The sequence below is a fragment of the Microcaecilia unicolor genome, unplaced genomic scaffold, assembly GCF_901765095.1.
Source record: "Microcaecilia unicolor unplaced genomic scaffold, aMicUni1.1, whole genome shotgun sequence".
Classification (NCBI taxonomy): Eukaryota; Metazoa; Chordata; class Amphibia; order Gymnophiona; family Siphonopidae; genus Microcaecilia; species Microcaecilia unicolor.
The window spans coordinates 89,434-106,674 of record NW_021963175.1 but is presented as its reverse complement, the minus strand read 5'-3'; the positions used below and the strand labels follow the sequence as shown (position 1 = coordinate 106,674).

The 17,241-nt window shown below is 42.2% G+C and overlaps 1 protein-coding gene across 1 annotated transcript in view; it reads left to right on the top strand.

Moving 5' to 3' along the window:
* LOC115459043 (bone morphogenetic protein receptor type-1B-like) overlaps positions 1 to 17,241 on the top strand; it is a gene marked incomplete at its 3' end in the record, with an annotated part of 119,531 nt that overhangs the window by 50,703 nt on the left and 51,587 nt on the right. Inside the window, exon 2 of the mRNA XM_030188908.1 lies at positions 4,937 to 5,019. The remainder of the gene's footprint in view (positions 1 to 4,936; positions 5,020 to 17,241) is intronic.

Genomic DNA, 17,241 nt, shown 5'->3' with positions numbered 1-17,241 from the left:
ATCTGTGAAAAGCACTGATGATGGGTGGGGGAGAGGAGTTTGTGAATTTCAGCAGGACCCCTTCCTGAGGCTGGCCGTAATGTTGAGTGGCTGGAAGGAGCAATCTCTAGTAATCAGGCACTTGGTTCAAACGGCAGTACTCCTTCGGCACTGCTACCGCTGCTAGAGGTAAAGCTGTCACGGGGAATTCACGCTTGCTTTTGGGGAGGGGGTATGTTTGACGTTGGGAGAGAGGGTCGTGGGAAATGATTAATGTCCAGCAGCATCTAGGAGGGAATGCCAGAGGGGATATACTCGATTGTTGGGTGTGCGGTTGGCAGTAACTTTTGAACCTGCCCTCTTAATTGAAACCCTGTGGGAGCTGTTAGTTGTTTATGCCTCAAAAAAGGTGCTAAAGCCAATGTGGATTAAAAAAAAAGAAATAAAACTAGGACCTATTTTTTTTTGTAGGCATCACAAACTATGCTTTTGTAAGTCTCGCACCATGCCCCATTAACTCTGTCTGGGGATTCTGCACGTGCAAATAGCCCTGCACATATATGAAATCTAGACATATAACTTGGGGACGGTGTAAAAGCCAGATCTGCGGGATCCTGCTATATCCGTTTTGTACCTTTTGCCTATAACTTGTTCCTTTGCACATCTAGAAGCTTCTAAAATGACCAGCAGCTCATTTTCTGTTTGAATAAAATTCTGCATGCAGAAAACTATGTATAAAAAATACATTTTTAGTTTGCAATGTGAAAAACTTTGCAAATGGCGCTCTGTGTGGTCGAGGAGTGCCAACAGGTGCGTGCTATTGCAAACAAATGCTATTTGAGGTTTAGCGTTCAAATTGCAACATTTTGTGCACATCCGTTCACCGCTTCCTGTGCTTGAAAAATGTTTCCAAATCAAACTGATAACAAGGTTCAAGCCCCAAAGGTGGCTGTACGTTATGAGTGAATAATAATCTCACCTGCAGACTAATGCACACTGATTTATAGGGGGGTAATTTATTTCAGTGTTTGACCCTTGAAAATCCAAGGAAGCGGAGATCCAAAGCTGCTTCTGCTTCAGAAAGTCAGTTACAGGGCAGTTTTCATAGAGACCTAAAGTGCTTGACATTTGCTGTTTGTGCATTCAGTGGCGGGAGAGAAATAGCAAGTGCACATTTGAAAAAAAACGAAGAAGCATGCATGCACTTTATTAATTAATTTATTTTTGTTACATTTGTACCCCGCGCTTTCCCACTCATGGCAGGCTCAATGCGGCTTACATGGGGTAATGGGGGTTAAGTGACTTGCCCAGATCAGTTACAGGTATACACATGTGCCCTGCACAAACTTTTTTTTTTTTTTTTACCCAAGATTTTAGGTCTCCCTGAAAACTGCCCTGTAACAGACTTTCTGAAGCAGAAGCAGCTTTGGATCTCCGCTTCCTTAGATTTTCAAGGGTCAAACACTGAAATAAATTAGTCCCCCCCCCCCCCCCCCCCCCCCCCTCTAAATCAGTGTGCATTAGTCTGCAGGTGAGATTATTATTCACTCATAACGTACAGCAACCTTTGGGGCTTGAACCTTGTATCAGTTTGATTTGGAAACATTTTTCAAGCACAGGAAGCGGTGAACGGATGTGCACAAAATGTTGCAAATAGCCCTTTGTACGCTAAACCATTTGTTTGCAATAGCACGCACCTGTTGGCACTCGAGCACACAGAGCGCCATTTGCAAAGTTTTCACATTGCAAAGGATAAAAATGTGTCATTTTTATACGTAGTTTTCTGCATGCAGAATTTTATTAAAACAGAAAATGAGCTGCTGCAGTGCAAAATCATTAAAACAAGCAAACAAAAAGCCATATGTGAAAACAGCTTGGTGGACAAAATTCTGCCACAATCTCCAAGGTAGAGATATCTGTGAGGCATTTTTATTTTCATTTGTGAAAGTTCCTGGTGCTAAGTTGTGCGTATAATTTTTCTACCATGCTTATTATGTAAGTCCCAGAAGAAGTTGTGAACGCTATTTTGCTAACAGTACATTTAATTTTTGGAGTGTTAGTACATTGACCTCAGAACCTTATTAGTAATTAGTATTGGGTTCTAATATTTTTTTTTCTCACACTGTTTCCTTAGTAAAATTTCAGCCAATGCAGTCACCATATTTAAGTGCTGGCACTGGTATGTAAATTAATGTGTATATTCAAGAGCAGGTCTGTATAAAAGATTATGCTGAGTATACATGTGACTGCACTATCCATTCAATTTAGGCTTGAATTAAACAGATAACTTACCTGTTTTGTGGTTGAATATTACAACTAAAGAGAGACTTTTCAGGCTGTTTCTCCACCCTGCTTCTAACCTAGCTCAAAATTGTATGGATAGCATCTGACTTAGGACTCCTTTCACAAAGCAGTGCTACCGATTAGGGTGTGCTGAATGCGAAGAAGCCCATGGGAATAGAATGGGCTTCTTTGCATTCAGCTCGCTGATTTTGCCATACTGGGACAGACCGAAGGTCCATGAAGCTCAGCATCCTGTTTCCAACAGTGGCCATCCAGGTCAGAAGTACCTGGCAAGATCCCAAAACAGTACAATACATTTTATGCAGCTTATTCTAGAAATAAGCAGTGGATTTTCCCGAAGGACTTTTTCTTTAGGAAGCCATTCAAACCCTTTTTATACCCCGCTAAGCTAACCACTTTTACTACATTCTCTGGCAACGAATTCCAGAGTTTAATTACACGTTGAGCGAAGAAATATTTTCTCCGATTCGTGTAGCTTCATCACATGCCCCCCTAGTCCTAATATTTTTGGAAAGAGTAAACAAGTGATTCATGTCTACCCGTTCCACTCCACTCATTATTTTATAACTTCTATCATATCTCCTCTCAGCCACCTTTTCTTCAAGCTGAAGAGCCCTAGCCACTTGAGCCTTTTCTCATAGGGAAGTCATCCCATCCCCTTTATCATTTTTGTTGCCTTTTTCTGTACCTTTTCTATTTCCACTATATCTTTTTTCAGATGCGGTGTGCAGAACTGAACACAATATATGAGGTGCGGTCGCACCATGGAGAGATACAAAGGCGTTATAACATCCCTTTTACTATGCTACATTAAGCGCTAAGACATGTCTAACGCATCTTACAATGGCGTACTGTGGCATGTGCTCAAGTGTCATGTGGTAATTGCCAAATCTACATAAGCTAACCATGTGTCGGGGCAGTGAGTGGGTATTCCTGTGCTAATCAGTTAACGCAGCTACATTAACACATGCTAACTGGTTAACGTATGGATACCACGTGAGTCTTTTCTGCCTACGAAATGGCAATATTAGCACATGGTCATTATTGGAAATAAAACACCAAAAGGCCATTTTTACGTCTGCAGTAAAAATTGTCTTAGTGCTCGGGGAAAAACCCAAAGGGCGCACTAAGACCACGTCTTACTTCAGCTTAATGAAAGTGCCCCCAAAAGCACATATTCGCTGACTGGTGGTGGCCACATAATTTGTATACCACTTGCAATCTGTGAAACATGAGGTCCTCATGATCAAAAGCCCCGCGCTGTTCCAAACAGCGCCCTAAAAATAGTGCCGGGACAGCGCAGGGCTTTTCTGCATCGATGATCAAAGATAATGCATGCAAATCTAAGCAGCGCTATTATCTTTGATTATCAGGTTGAAGTGCGGGAGAATTGCGCCTGAGCATGCGCTCAGCACAATCCTCCCACACTTGTTTGACAGGTCTGGGCTGTCAAAAGCCCAAACCTGTCAAACAGTCTGCCGAGGCCCGAACAACGAGGGCTGGAGGTCTGGTGGGTCTCCAGCCCCCCCAACCCCCCCCCAAAATGTCGTGGCCGCCGGTCAAACCAAACCCTCTCCCACCCTGCCACTCAGTGATGGGGGGGGGGGGGGTGCTGGAGGTCCGGTGGACCTCCAGCCCACCCCAACTCCTGCCGCCCAGCGTTCTTTCAATCCCTGGTGGTCCGTGGTGGGTGACAGCCCCCCTCCCGGTCCCCCTACCTTTCGTTGGAGGAGGGACGCAGCATGCCTGCCTCCCTCCTCTTCCAGTCGACGCCACTTCAAAATGGGTGTATACATTGATATCAACTGTTGCGTATACAATGATGATCAATCACAGGCTTTATTTAATATGTATTTATTCCATTATTTAGTCTGTCCTCCCGACAACGCCTAGAATGGGTTACAGAATTACATTCCTAATATAATAATTATCAATAGAAATCAAACAAAAATAAAACATGGAAAAGAAATTAAGATGATACCTTTTTTATTGGACATAACTTAATACATTTCTTGATTAGCTTTCGAAGGTTGCCCTTCTTCGCCAGATCAGAAATAAGCAAATGTGGTAGATGACAGTATATTTATAAGTGAAACATCCAAGCATTTAATTGACAGTCTAACAAGGTGGGGGTGGGTAAGAGGTATGCATGGGTACATCAACTAACACATTTGCTTATTTCCGATCTGACGAAGGGCAACCTTCAAATCTAATCAAGAAATGTATTAAGTTATGTACAATAAAAAAAGGTGGTATCTTATTTTCTTTTCCCTGTTTTATTTTGTTTGATTTCTAATGATATTTACACAAAGACTTTGCTGAGTGATGCCACCATTTCCCTGGATGTGTGGGATTATGGAATCAGTGTGTATTGATTGGCATCTTTATAATTATTTTAGAAAAGATTCCACAGTCATAAGAACCTTTTGTATAATTTTTGTGGAAATGTGAATGTCTTGACCTGGGTTTCCAAATCCTTATCCTATGCAAAATGGGGCTTCCTGCTTTGTAGATAAAACCTTTGAAAATTTACCTCAGTGCTGGAGTAACTTTGTTCCATGAAGGAAATGTCTTGTTCCTCAAATAATTTCTTTCAGAAAAATAATTCCTATATCGTTTGGCTTTTTGTAAAATATTTCATTGTTGGATTTAGTGACAAATCTTCAACTGGAATCAAACCAGTAGTCTCGTTCTGGAAAGAAAAAAGAAGATTTTTGGGCTCTAGGACACAAAAAGGTACTGACATTCATATAAATTTAAAAAGCTGTTTATTTGTATATGTGTAGAAAGTGTTTATATTAATTTTAAAATGCTGTGTTGATGTGTTGGGGGCTTTGGAGTGTTTTAGGCTCATGCTTATGGCTCGAGCTGCAGGGGTGAGATGTCATTAGGTTCTAAAGGTTGCAGTTGGGAGGTAGGTTAAATGCTGTGAAGACCTGTAGTCCTGGTCTCTGATCACCTGAGTGGGAAATTCTGTTTTTTTTAAAACGGATAAAAGGGTTTTTGGGGATGAGCTGTATGTTCTGAAGTGTGACTGTGTAATATCTCTTAACTTGCAGAGATCCTGTCGCGTTTTTAAAAGGCTTTAAGAAGAATGATTGAGACTTGCTGAATGCTCTGTTTTAATCTAAAAATACTTCGATATTTTGGCTAAAACAAGGGGTAATTTGGAAAACTGGTATAATCTATTCTATCAGAAAATTGTCCTATTGAGTATTTTGAACTCATTTGAACTCCGGTGTAGGGCCAAAAATCATTTCTTTAGTAATGGGAATAAATTGATCATCTGAGTTATTACAAACGTTAATTTCTAATGTGTTCTTAGGAGTTTGAGACAAATAGTTGGCAGGAAGTTAAACTCCAGTTTTATGGGTAGCTCCCAGCCAACACATAGGAAATGAAAATGTAAACTTAGGGGAAGGGAGTAAGACAAACAATAGCTCTTTAAAAAGGGCTTGGCAACATTTTACAATGGTATTTATTTATTTATTGGAATGTATTAACCACCTTTATGAAGAGTCACTCAAGGCGATGTACAGCAGGTACAAGGTAACATAAAACTTACAATTTTGTTAACAGCATAACAATAGTAAAATGACCAAGTATAAATATAAGTACAGTGAATGAGGTAAACGTGAAAACAGCAAACTGAAACCTAATAATAGGACTACCCAGTGGCGTAGCTACGTGGGGCCTGGGGGGGCCTGCGCCCCCGTAGATTTGGCCCTGGTCCCCCTGCCGACGATCCCCTTGAACCCCCCTCCCGCCACCAACTCTCCCCCGCCGTCCGCCCCGCATCAGATACCTTTTTTGCTGGCGGGGGTCCCCGAACCCCGCCAGCTGAAGAAGACTCTCTTCGGCTGGCGGGGTTCGGGGACCCCCGCCAGCAAAAAAGGAATCTGATGCGGCGGGGGAGAGTTGGTGGCGGGAGGGGGGTTCAAGGGGATCGTCAGCAGGCCGGCAGGGGGGTCCAATGTGGTGGTGGCGGCGGCTAAACAGTGCCCCCCCCACCTCAGGCTCTGCCCCCCCCTCCCGGCGAGGTCTGGCTACGCCCCTGGGACTACTATGAAACAGGATCAAAAATATACACATTTAACAGCACTGAAATTGAAAAATTGGAGGTATAATGCAATGAGCATAATGCTAATGAAACATCTAATAATCACACATTAGAACGTTCAAATAACATAGCTACAATAAACTAATGCTTTTTGAAAGCTACTTTTAATATAGGAAGGTTTTTTTTTTTTACTTTTCCAAATCCTAGCTCAAAGGAAATTGCATTCAGGTACATGAGTTAATTTCCATGACCAAATTGGTTCGCAATCCAAGACAGGGGTGGGCAACCTCTGTCCTCCAGGGCCGCAACCCAGTTGGGTTTTCTAGATTTCCCCAATGAATATGCATGAGATCAATTTGCATGCACTGCCTCTATTGTGTGCAGATAGATCTCATGCATATTCTTTGGGGAAATCATAAAACCCGACTAGGTCCTGACCCTCGAGGATTGAGTTTGCCCACCCCTCATCTAAGCTGTTTTTGAGCAGTGGAAAACGATGTGACTTGCCTGGTAACAGCAAGGGTAGGTTTTGCTCCACCGAGTGTATTGCAAAACACAGTGGAAGCCTTTACTTCTTGAATTATTTGTTTCTAGGTTTTCAGTTTTCTTAAACTATGCACGGTATCTTACCCCTGAAAACACAGTGGAAGTGTCTGCATGACCCCTCTCAACCACCTCTCTTGAAGTTACAGAAGGAATTTGAAGTTATGCACAATATAGTCTCTTCCTTTGAGCAGCTGTGGAGAATGTAGATTATGTTCTCTAAACAGAGCCCATGAGTCTTGTCAGCTCTGCCTTTTTAGAGAGTTCTAAAAGCCAGAATAATCAAAATACAGGAGTAAAGCTGCTGATTATCTGAAGCACCTGCGTATTTCACCCTGTACACGGACCCTTCCTGTAAGATACTGTAACCCCAAGGGGCTACGTGGGTACTGTGGGGGGGGGCGTGATCTGGTATAGTGGCGCGTCTCCTGTCGGGTTGGGAGGCTAGCCGTGCTCCCTGCGGCGTGGTTGAACTGTTGCGGCACTAGTGTGCCATTTTGGAGGGTGAGGTCGGCGAATCTGCAGGGTTTTGGCCACGTTGGAAGCAGCGGCACATTTTGGTTTTTTTTGGAGAGTGAGGGGAAACTGAGGCGGCGATGTTATGAGATGGCCGGCTTCACCCCATGATGGAAAAAAGATGGTCGGCTTAGACGAGCATTTCGCCGGCTGGACTTGGTCCATTTATTTTTAGGACCAAGTCACAAAAATGTGCCCCAAATGACCAGATGACCACCGGAGGGAATTGGGGATCACCTCCCCTTACTCCCCCAGTGGTCACCAACCCCCTCCCACCGAAAATAAAATAAAACATTTTTTGCCAGCCTGAAATGTCATACCTAGCTCCCTGACAGCAGTATGCAGGTCCCTGGAGCAGTATTTAGTGGGTGCAGTGCACTTCATGCAGGTGGACCCAGGCCCGTCCCCCCCTACCTGTTCCACTTATGGTGGTTAATGTTGAGCCCTCCAAAAACAAAACAAAACCCACTGTACCCACATGTAGGTGTCCCCCTTCACCCCTTAGGGCTATGGTAATGGTGTAGAGTTGTGGGGAGTGGGTTTGGGAGGGGATTTGGGGGGCTCATGACCCAAGGTAAGGGAGCTATGCACCTGGCAGCTATTTTATTATTATTATTTCTAGAAGTGCCCCCTACGGTGCCCGGTTGGTGTTTTGGCATGTCAAGGGGGCCAGTGCACTACAAATGCTGGCTCCTCCCACGACCAAATGCCTTGCATTTGGCCGGGTTTGAGATGGCCAGGCCCGGTTTCCATTATGGCTGAAAACCGAAGCCGGACATCTGCTCTAAACCCGGCGATCAATTTAGCCGGCCCCAACTGTATTTCGAAAATACGGTTGGCTCCGCCCCTTTGTGGAGCCGGCCCTGAAGATGGCTGGCCATCTATTGGCTGGCGCCATTCGATTATGCCCCTCCATATTAACTACATTATCTCCAGCACGCTTCTAACATAAGAAATATAATAAAAAAAAGAATCAAACATACACAGTATTTTGAGACAGTGATGGGCTGTTATTTTTTTGAGAATGAATTAAATGCTTTGGACATACAGAGTAGTCTCCGTAATTATATGTTAAAAGGAAAATTATACTGAGACTTATCAAAATTCTTTTGGGAAAGAAATTATTATTCTGGGAGGGCTAGCATAGGGCTACCGAATTATCTTTTGTTTCATTGGGGAAGCTAGATAGTGAACTGTTTAAAATGAGCACTAAATTCTTGAGACATATAAAGTAGTTTAGGGATTTGTTTTTAATTTTTAAAGCCTAGAGTAGTAGGTATTCTGCATCTGGCTTCTGGTTCCTGTTGTCAGCAAAAATAAGGTACCCAACGTTAAAAGAAAGGCGAAGAACAGAAGATATACAAGAAAGTGGTAAGAAAAGCTAAGTGATCTGAGGTTACTATACAAAACAATACAAAGGACTGATTTATAAGAGAGTAGCTAAAGGAAAAGAAAGAGAGTCATAATAAATACTTACCTGCTTGGTCAAGGAGGAACCTGAAAAGAAATAAAAACAAAGAATCAATTTTTATAAAGTAAAAGGATGCTCAAATGAATTTTTGAGGTTAAATGTTTATTTAGATATTGACTTTTGCTAATTTAAAAATATACTTATCTGATAATACATTGAAGAAGTTTGGCAAAATGGGGAGTTGATGTGCTAGAAAGAAAGATAGTAAAAAAATTTTAGTTAATGTGTTGAAACATAACATGTATACAAAACATGAATAAAAAGGAATAAATTATTGAACTTCCTATGTAAATGTCATTTGTTATCCTGAGTTAAAAACAAACATAAACTTAGATTCATTCCTCTCCTTGTTTTAGAAACTAGGAGATGTGGTTAGTGTAATGATTGTATCCCATCCCTGTCCCTTTTCACGATAGTTTGCCTGAGGTATTTTCAGGGTATTGTAAGGTGAACTTTCGTGCCAAACTCTTTAAGATTAGCAGAGGAGGTTAATCCTTTGGAATTGTCACTGAAACCTTTACTTACATGCCAAAAAGAAAAGATCTTTTTTTCCCCAAGTAATCAAAACATGCAGTGTCTGTTTCCTTTAACCAACTCAGTGTCATTGTCAAATGGAAATGGCATAGATTTTCGCTAACAACTAAATGGATGCTTTTTTTTTTAATGTGGATGATCTTTGTGTGATCATGTAGTCATTGTTAAGGAACATAATGATATTTGCAAATTTCTGTACCTACTTCTAATTCTTGAAGGTGTTTTTCTCATATTAGCCATGATGAAGACAATGTTCAGAACCACCTAGCTAATTTATTAAGGCATAAGGGCCCTGTTTACTAAGCCGCGTTATTGGCGTGTTAGTGTATTTAACGTGCGTTAACCATGTATGCGCTACAATATCCCTGTTGGCGCCTACACGGTTAGCGCGTGTGCGCTAATTATAGGTGCATTAAAAACGCTAACATGCCTTAGTAAACAGGGCCCTAACGGGCATTTTCGAAAGAGAAGGGCACCCATCTTTTGACACAAATCGGGAGATGGGCGTCCTTCTTTCAGGGTTGCCCAAATAGACATAATCGAAAACTGATTTTGGGCGCCCTCAACTGCTTTCCGTCGCGGGGATGACCAAAGTTCCTGAGTGCGTTTTGGCAGCATACCAAAGGCGGGACTGGGGTGTGCTTAACACATGGGCATCCTCGGCTGATAATGGGAAAAGAAGAGCGTCCCTGACGAGCATTTGGCCAACTTTACTTGGTCCATTTTCTTTCACGACCAAGCCTTGAAAAGGTGCCCAAACTGACTGTAGGGAATTGGGGATGACCTCCCCTTACTCCCTCAGTGGTCACCAACCCCCTCCCACCCCCCCAAAATTAAAAAAAACATTTTTTTTCCAGTCTCTATGCCAGCCTCAAATGTCATACCCAGCTCCATGACAGCAGTATGCAGGTCCCTGGAGCAGTTTTTAGTGGATGCAGTGCACTTCAGGCAGGCGGACCCAGGCTCCCCCCCCCCCCCCCACCTGTTACACTTGTGGTGGTAAATGTGAGCCCTCCAAAACCCACCAGAAACCCACTGTACCCACATGTAGGTGCCTACTACTACTACTTATCATTTCTAAAGCACTACTAGATGTACGCATCGCTGTACACTTGAACATAAAGAGACAGTTCCTGCTTGACAGAGCTTACAATCAAATTAGGACAGACAAACAGGACAAACAAGAGATAAGGGAATATTAAAGTGAGTAAGATAAAAATAAGGGTTCTGAACAAGTGAGTAAGGGTTAGGAGTTAAAAGCAGCATCAAAAAGGTGGGCTTTTAGCTTAGATTTGAAGACGGCCAGAGATGGAGCTTGATGTACCAGCTCAGGAAGTCTATTCCAGGCATATGGTGCAGCAAGATAAAAGGAACGGAGTCTGGAGTTAGCAGTGGAGGAGACGGGTGCAGATAAGAGAGATTTACCCAGTGAACGGAGGTGCCTCGCTTCATCCCTAAGGGCTATGGTAGTGGTGTACAGGTGTGGGGAGTGGGGTTTGGGGGGCTCAGCACCCAAGGTAAGGGAGCTATGCACCTGGGAGCAATTTGTGAAGTCCACTGCAGTGCCCCCTAGAGTGCCCGGTTGGTGTCCTGGCATGTCAGGCGGACAAGTGCTCTAGGAATGCTGTCTCCTCCCACTACCAAATAGCTTGGATTTGGTCATTTTTGAGATGGGCGTCCTCGGTTTCCATTATCGGTGAAAACTGAGGTTGCTCATCTCTAAGGTCGGCCTAAATGTTGAAATTTGGGCGTCCCAGACCGTATTATCGATCCGAAAGATGGACGCCCATCTTGTTTTGATAATAAGGGATGCTCCGCTCCTTCGATGCGCCGTCCTTAGAGATGGTTGTCCCCGTTCAATTATCCCCCTCCATGTCAGCTATATTAGGTTTGTGAAGTTGTCCCCCACTGAGGGGCCATTTTACTAAGCCGTGTAGACACCTATGCGCACCCAACGTGCGTCAGTTTTGAGTTACCGCCCGACTACCACATGGCCTGTGTGGTAATTTCATTTTTGACGCGCATCTGCTAGGCACGCTGGAAAATACTTTTATTTTCTGGCACGCGGACGATCATCGAGAGGTAATCGTCATTCTACACGTGTAGACCATTACCGCCCAGTTAGTGTGTGAGACCTTACCGCTAGGTCAGTGGCTGGCAGTAAGGTCTCAAACCCAACATGGACGCATGGCAATTTTCATTTTGCTGCACGTCCATTTTCGGCAAGTATTTAAAAAAGGCATTTTTTACAGGTGCACTGAAAAATGATTCTACGCGCACCCAAAACATGCATCTACACTACCACAGGCCAATTTTCAGCGTGCCTTTGTAAAAGGGCCCCTGAGTGGCTACGTTTGCCACCTGTTTTCATAACACAGCTTTAGCTACTTGCTCCAAAAACATTTATATTTCAAGCGACAGGCTTGAGTTAGGAGATGCAAGAAGCATGGGTACCAAAATGCCTATGTAAATGTTAGCAAATTTTTGATATGTGGGTATTTCTCCTTAAAAAATTTGCTAACGTTTATATGGGTGCTTTTGTGCCCAGGTTTTGTGCCTGCTTTATTTGCCTGGTAATGTTGAAAAACTATACCGTCTTTTCTCTTTCAAACTATATTGTCTGAAAGTTATATTGGTAGAAAGTAGCTGTGAATCTTTCTGATAGGCAACTTAAGGAAAATTGTCCTCCGTGAAGGTAAACTAGTTAGGCACCCGTTGTAGTGGGTACTTTTTTGTCCATGAAGCAGCAGGTAGTAGAAGCAACAAAACCAAGAACTCAATTTGCAGAATACAAAGGATGCACAAAAAGGGGGAAACGGGTGGGGGGTGGTACTTGTGGTTTTTGCAACTACATTCAAAGCAGTTTACATGGTACATACAGGTACTTATTTGTATCTGGGGCATAGGAGGGTTAAGTGACTTGCCCAGAGTCACAAGGAGCAGCAGTGGGAATTGAACCCAGTTCCCCAGGATCAAAGTCTGCGGCACTAACCACTAGGCTACTCTTCCACTCCAGATCTTTATTCAGTGGGTCATTTTCATTGAATAATGATCTGCTGCCAACCATCACTCACTTCGCTGTTTTTTTGTGCTGCAGGTAGTAGGCAATTTTCAAAGCAAACTGTGTGAACAGTTTTATTTTTGAAAATTTGCTATTTGGGTACCACTAAAAAGAGTACCAACGGCTACTGTGCTTCCTTGACCTACAGATGGAAGAAACAGGGAAAGACATACACACAGATTTGGAAAATTCCATTTTGCATGCATTCCTAACTTATCTACTCTTTAGACTATACCACCTTTTCCTTAGGACTCTGTTTAATAAGTCGTGCTACAAGCATGTTAGTGTTTTTAGCGCATGCTAACCATGTAGATGCCCATAATATTCCTATGGGCGTCACACGGTTAGCGTGTGCTAATTTTTAGCACACGCTAAAAACGCTAACACACCTTAGTAAACAGGGCCCTTAATATGGTTTAAAATGTGTGAATTAAACCCTGTGCCAGAGGTCAGTTTACCCTCATAAATTGTTGCTCTTAACAGTTCAAAATATGAACTTGTTCTTTTCATTGTTGCTTTCTCTTTTGGATTTGGTTCTGTGTATCCTTTACTAATTTGTCATAATCTAGTTCTGGTATTTTTCTATTTATCAGGGCTGGTTCCTTAAACTGCACACTAAAATATATATATAATTTAGCATGCACATAATACATTTTTTAGGATGCATATTTAACATTCAGTTCACTAAGTTTAATGACATGTAGCATGCACAACAAGAGTGGAGGAGTAGCCTAATGGTTAGTGCAGTGGGCTGAGGAACTGGGTTCGATTTGCACTACAGCTCCTTGTGACTCTGAGTAACTCACTTAGGGGTCCTTTTACTAAGGTGTGCAAAAAAGTGACCTGTGCTGGTCTAGACATGTGTATTGGGCGCGTGCAGGAACATTTTTCAGCACATCTGCAAAAAAGGCCTTTTTTGGGGGCCGAAAATGGATGTGTGGCAAAATGAAAATTGGCACGTGTCCATTTTGGGCCTGAGACCTTACTGCCAGCCATTCACTTAGCAGTAAGATCTCGCGTGTTAAATGGGCGGTAATTGTCAGTGCGCATACAATGCCAATTACCATCCAGTTAGCACCGTGCGCCGGCAATTTTCCAGCGCGTGTAGTGGGCACGCTTAAAAAATAAATTACTGCCCGGACCACGTGGTAGCCGGACGATAGTTCTGAATTGGCGCACGTTGGGCGTTCGTAGGCATCTGTGTAGCTTAGTGAAAGGGCCCTTTAACTCTCCACTGCTGAAGGTACAAAGAGATTGTGAGACCACAAAGGACAGAGAAAGTCCCTGTTCAATCATAAAAAGGCAGTACATCAAATATACAACCCATACCCTAGAAAAGCTCCACAAAATGTTTCCTGATAAGAAATGTTAATTGAATATTAATAGCTTCTGAACATTATTCGGTACATATGCAGTTATGTTTTTCTCTTACTTTCCTCTCCTCCATCCACAAATATGTAAAAACAAAGCTAGTTTTAGCATAGTTTCAGAAGGGGAAAGGAACCAGACCTAGTTTAGATTCAGGTGCAACACAGGAATAACAATACATGAAAGTGGCGAAGATGTATTTATTTTATTTATTTTGGTTCTTATATCCCATATAATCCAAATACCAATTATTCAGGTCAATGTGGCTTACAACACTTAAGTAAAAGCAGGTACAAATATTGATGTAGAGATTGATCCATTACTGCAACTTAGCAAGAGTTCATAGGCTTTTACAGAAATACTGGAATTCAATGGATAACATACTTATTATGTGGAATTATTTTTCAGAAATTTTCGTAATATTAAATAGTTAGAAATTCATTTAATTTCAACTGGTAAATCATTCCACTATTTAGTGCATATGAGAGAAATCTTTGCACAATATAGACTTGAAATAGATGTTTTTATAGTTAGGATAATGACGTATAAGACGTATAAGAGTAAAACCAAAACAGACCATAAAAAAAAAAAAAAAAACCTCCCCAAAAAACCCCAAGACAAAATAGACTGTACACAAAACAGGGCAGGGAAACCTTAATCAAGCTGGATTATCTTGTCAAGCAGATTTATGATTCTCACTAGATACCAAGTGTGGATAGTGAAGTCAAGCTGTAGGCAGGTGCCAGGACTTTCAAGTGACAAGCCATGGACTTTCTCAGTAAATCTATTTCATCAGACCCTTTTGTCAGGAGTCTATTTTGTGTCAGGAGTCTATTTTGTCAGGGACTTTTATGTCGGAAACGTTTTTTGTTTGGAACTTTTTTGTCTGATCTCTTTTGTCTGGTTTTTTTTTGACCGGTTTCTTTTGACAGGGTGCCAAATAATAGGCATCTACCAAGCATTCTCGATGGTGGGAAATTAGAATTTGCAGAATTGTGGTGGTTAAAATCCAGGTAAAGAATTGTGGGGTCAGCTGATGAGATGTATCTTAACCATATGTACCCAGCTTTACACCTCTGTGGCTTTTGTTATTAACATTGGTGGCTTGGAAGATAGATGTACGAGTCCAAGAGGCCTTTGTGACATGGCTGAAAATGATGAAACAGTATTTTCTCTGTATATCTATGTGCATATGTAGCAAGACTAGGATCCACATTTACTTCAATAACAGATTACTTGGAAGTAAGAAGAGAAGTCGTCAAACTGTTTACTAGAGAACAGTCTATAGGTCTTCTGATATAAACCATGCCTGAATGGGTTTCATTATAACAACCATTCAAAGAATGGCAGCGAGCCAATAAAGCACTAAGTGGAGTTCTCCATCTTTCATTTATTGTCCTCAGACTTTATAGTATTGGGTCAGACATAGATATGCTATATTTAGGTTTGTTATGTTACAAAGATTATCCATAGAGATTTTTCTGAATCCTGTATTTGTACAACCTTATTTTGGGGTCAAGGTGTGGGAACAATGCCTCTAAAGCATTGTGGTAGTTTCTCTCTTTAGCAAATGGTTGGGCATCAGGGAATCCGATTAAAAAAAAAAAAAAGAAGGTTTATTGCAGAAATTATCTATTTTAGTGGTACACATGGCATGAAGTGCAAGATCTTGTGGCTGTTACTATGAGACAGACCACAGCAGCAGGAGATGTGTGATTGAATGCTTCTCCTGCTGCCTGCCCTGGATGTTGGAGGAGGAGAATTGGAGGGCAGAACTAAACTGGACAGGACTGCATTGTAATCTATTGGATCAGGCAGGAATTTGGGTTATGGTCTGTGTTAGATTTTTAAAACTGACATGGTAAAGAGTTGGCAAGCCACCTTTGGGGGTGGGGGACTCTTGCCACCCCACTGTGATGCCTGTATCTCTGGATCTACTTTTAGTTCAGGTAGATATCGCAAGTAAAATATCATACCTAGACTTGAAAGTGTGTCAGTATTCAGTCGGACAGCTGTTATTTATAGATACCTATATGTTGTCCAGCTATCTTTAAGCATATTTGCAAACTGTTCATCAAACTTGGACTACATAATATGCAAGCCTAAACTGAAACTGATAAATTGTCCCTTTAAGTTAGGATGGCTATTTATATGATCTTACTTGGTTATCTAGCTAGCTCAGAATATCAGGTAATTTTTGGCTCTGCCCCCAAAATGTTGGTCAGACATTATCCTAAATTTGTAACTTTTGGACAGATATTGAGGAGTTCATCCGGAAGTTATGCTGTGGACAATCTCAAGTTTTCAGCACAAATAATTTTTTTCCAGTTGACTCCAAAATGAACCGCATAAATGATTTTGGATAGTGACCTCAAAGTCCTTACTGTGCCACTTGCCAATCCCAAGCAAAGCATGCCCTCAGGAATGTCTCCCTTTAAAGTAGGCGTGTTGCCCACTCCATGGATATTTATAGCTGTATTGAAGTTGGGCAATTTTCAGTTAGTATACATGTGATAAATTGTTCTGTACACTTATAAATGAATTTGAAAATTGTTCTGAAAATTGGGAACTTCGCATCATCTTTCCTTCTGATCTATGAAGGCAGAGCTGAATAGTGCTTTAAACTGTAAAGCTCCTCTCCTCCTCTTCACTTTTCCAACCCATTCCTGCTGACTAGCAATAGTCAGGATTGGGGCTGGGAAATGTCAGGGCTACAGCTTTAATATCAAAATACTGACGAGGATTGTGTCAGAATTTAAGAAAGGGTGGGACAGGCATGCTTGAAGTGGCATCAGCAGTCAGCAACATAACACCTAGCTGGAAGCGAGGTTGGCCTACTTGGTGGATGCTATTTATGACACATTACGGGTTATGGCCTACAGTATGCCTTTGTCTGGTATGGCACGTTGGCAGCTCTGGTTGTGGCATTGGACAGGGGATGCAGCATCAAAGTCGTGTAGTTGAACTGTCCTTTCAGGGCAAATGGCTATTTGGAGAAGATTTCAGTAACCTACTGAAAGAACCGGGGGAAAGTAAGCCACAGCGATTGCTGGCGGATAAGCTGACTGGGCAAACGCCTTTGATGGTACTATGTAAGCCACATTGAGCCTGCAAATAGGTGAGAAAATGTGGGTTACAACTGCAACAAATAAATAAGCCGAAAGCCTCTAGTTGTCCACCTTCAGGGGGCTCGTGATCTCCATTTTGAGACATCAGACGAGGTTGGTCCACTTTTCTCTTCCTCTGGTGGGAGGATGTCTTCAGGAGTTTTGGGAGGAGTGGGCCAAAATCACATCAGACCAGTAGGTTCTGGATATTCGTACAGAAGGTTACAAGTTGGAGTTCTCCCGCTCGGTTGCTCCTTTCTTCGTGCAGTCTCCTTCTTTAAAGGGAACCAAGGAGGTC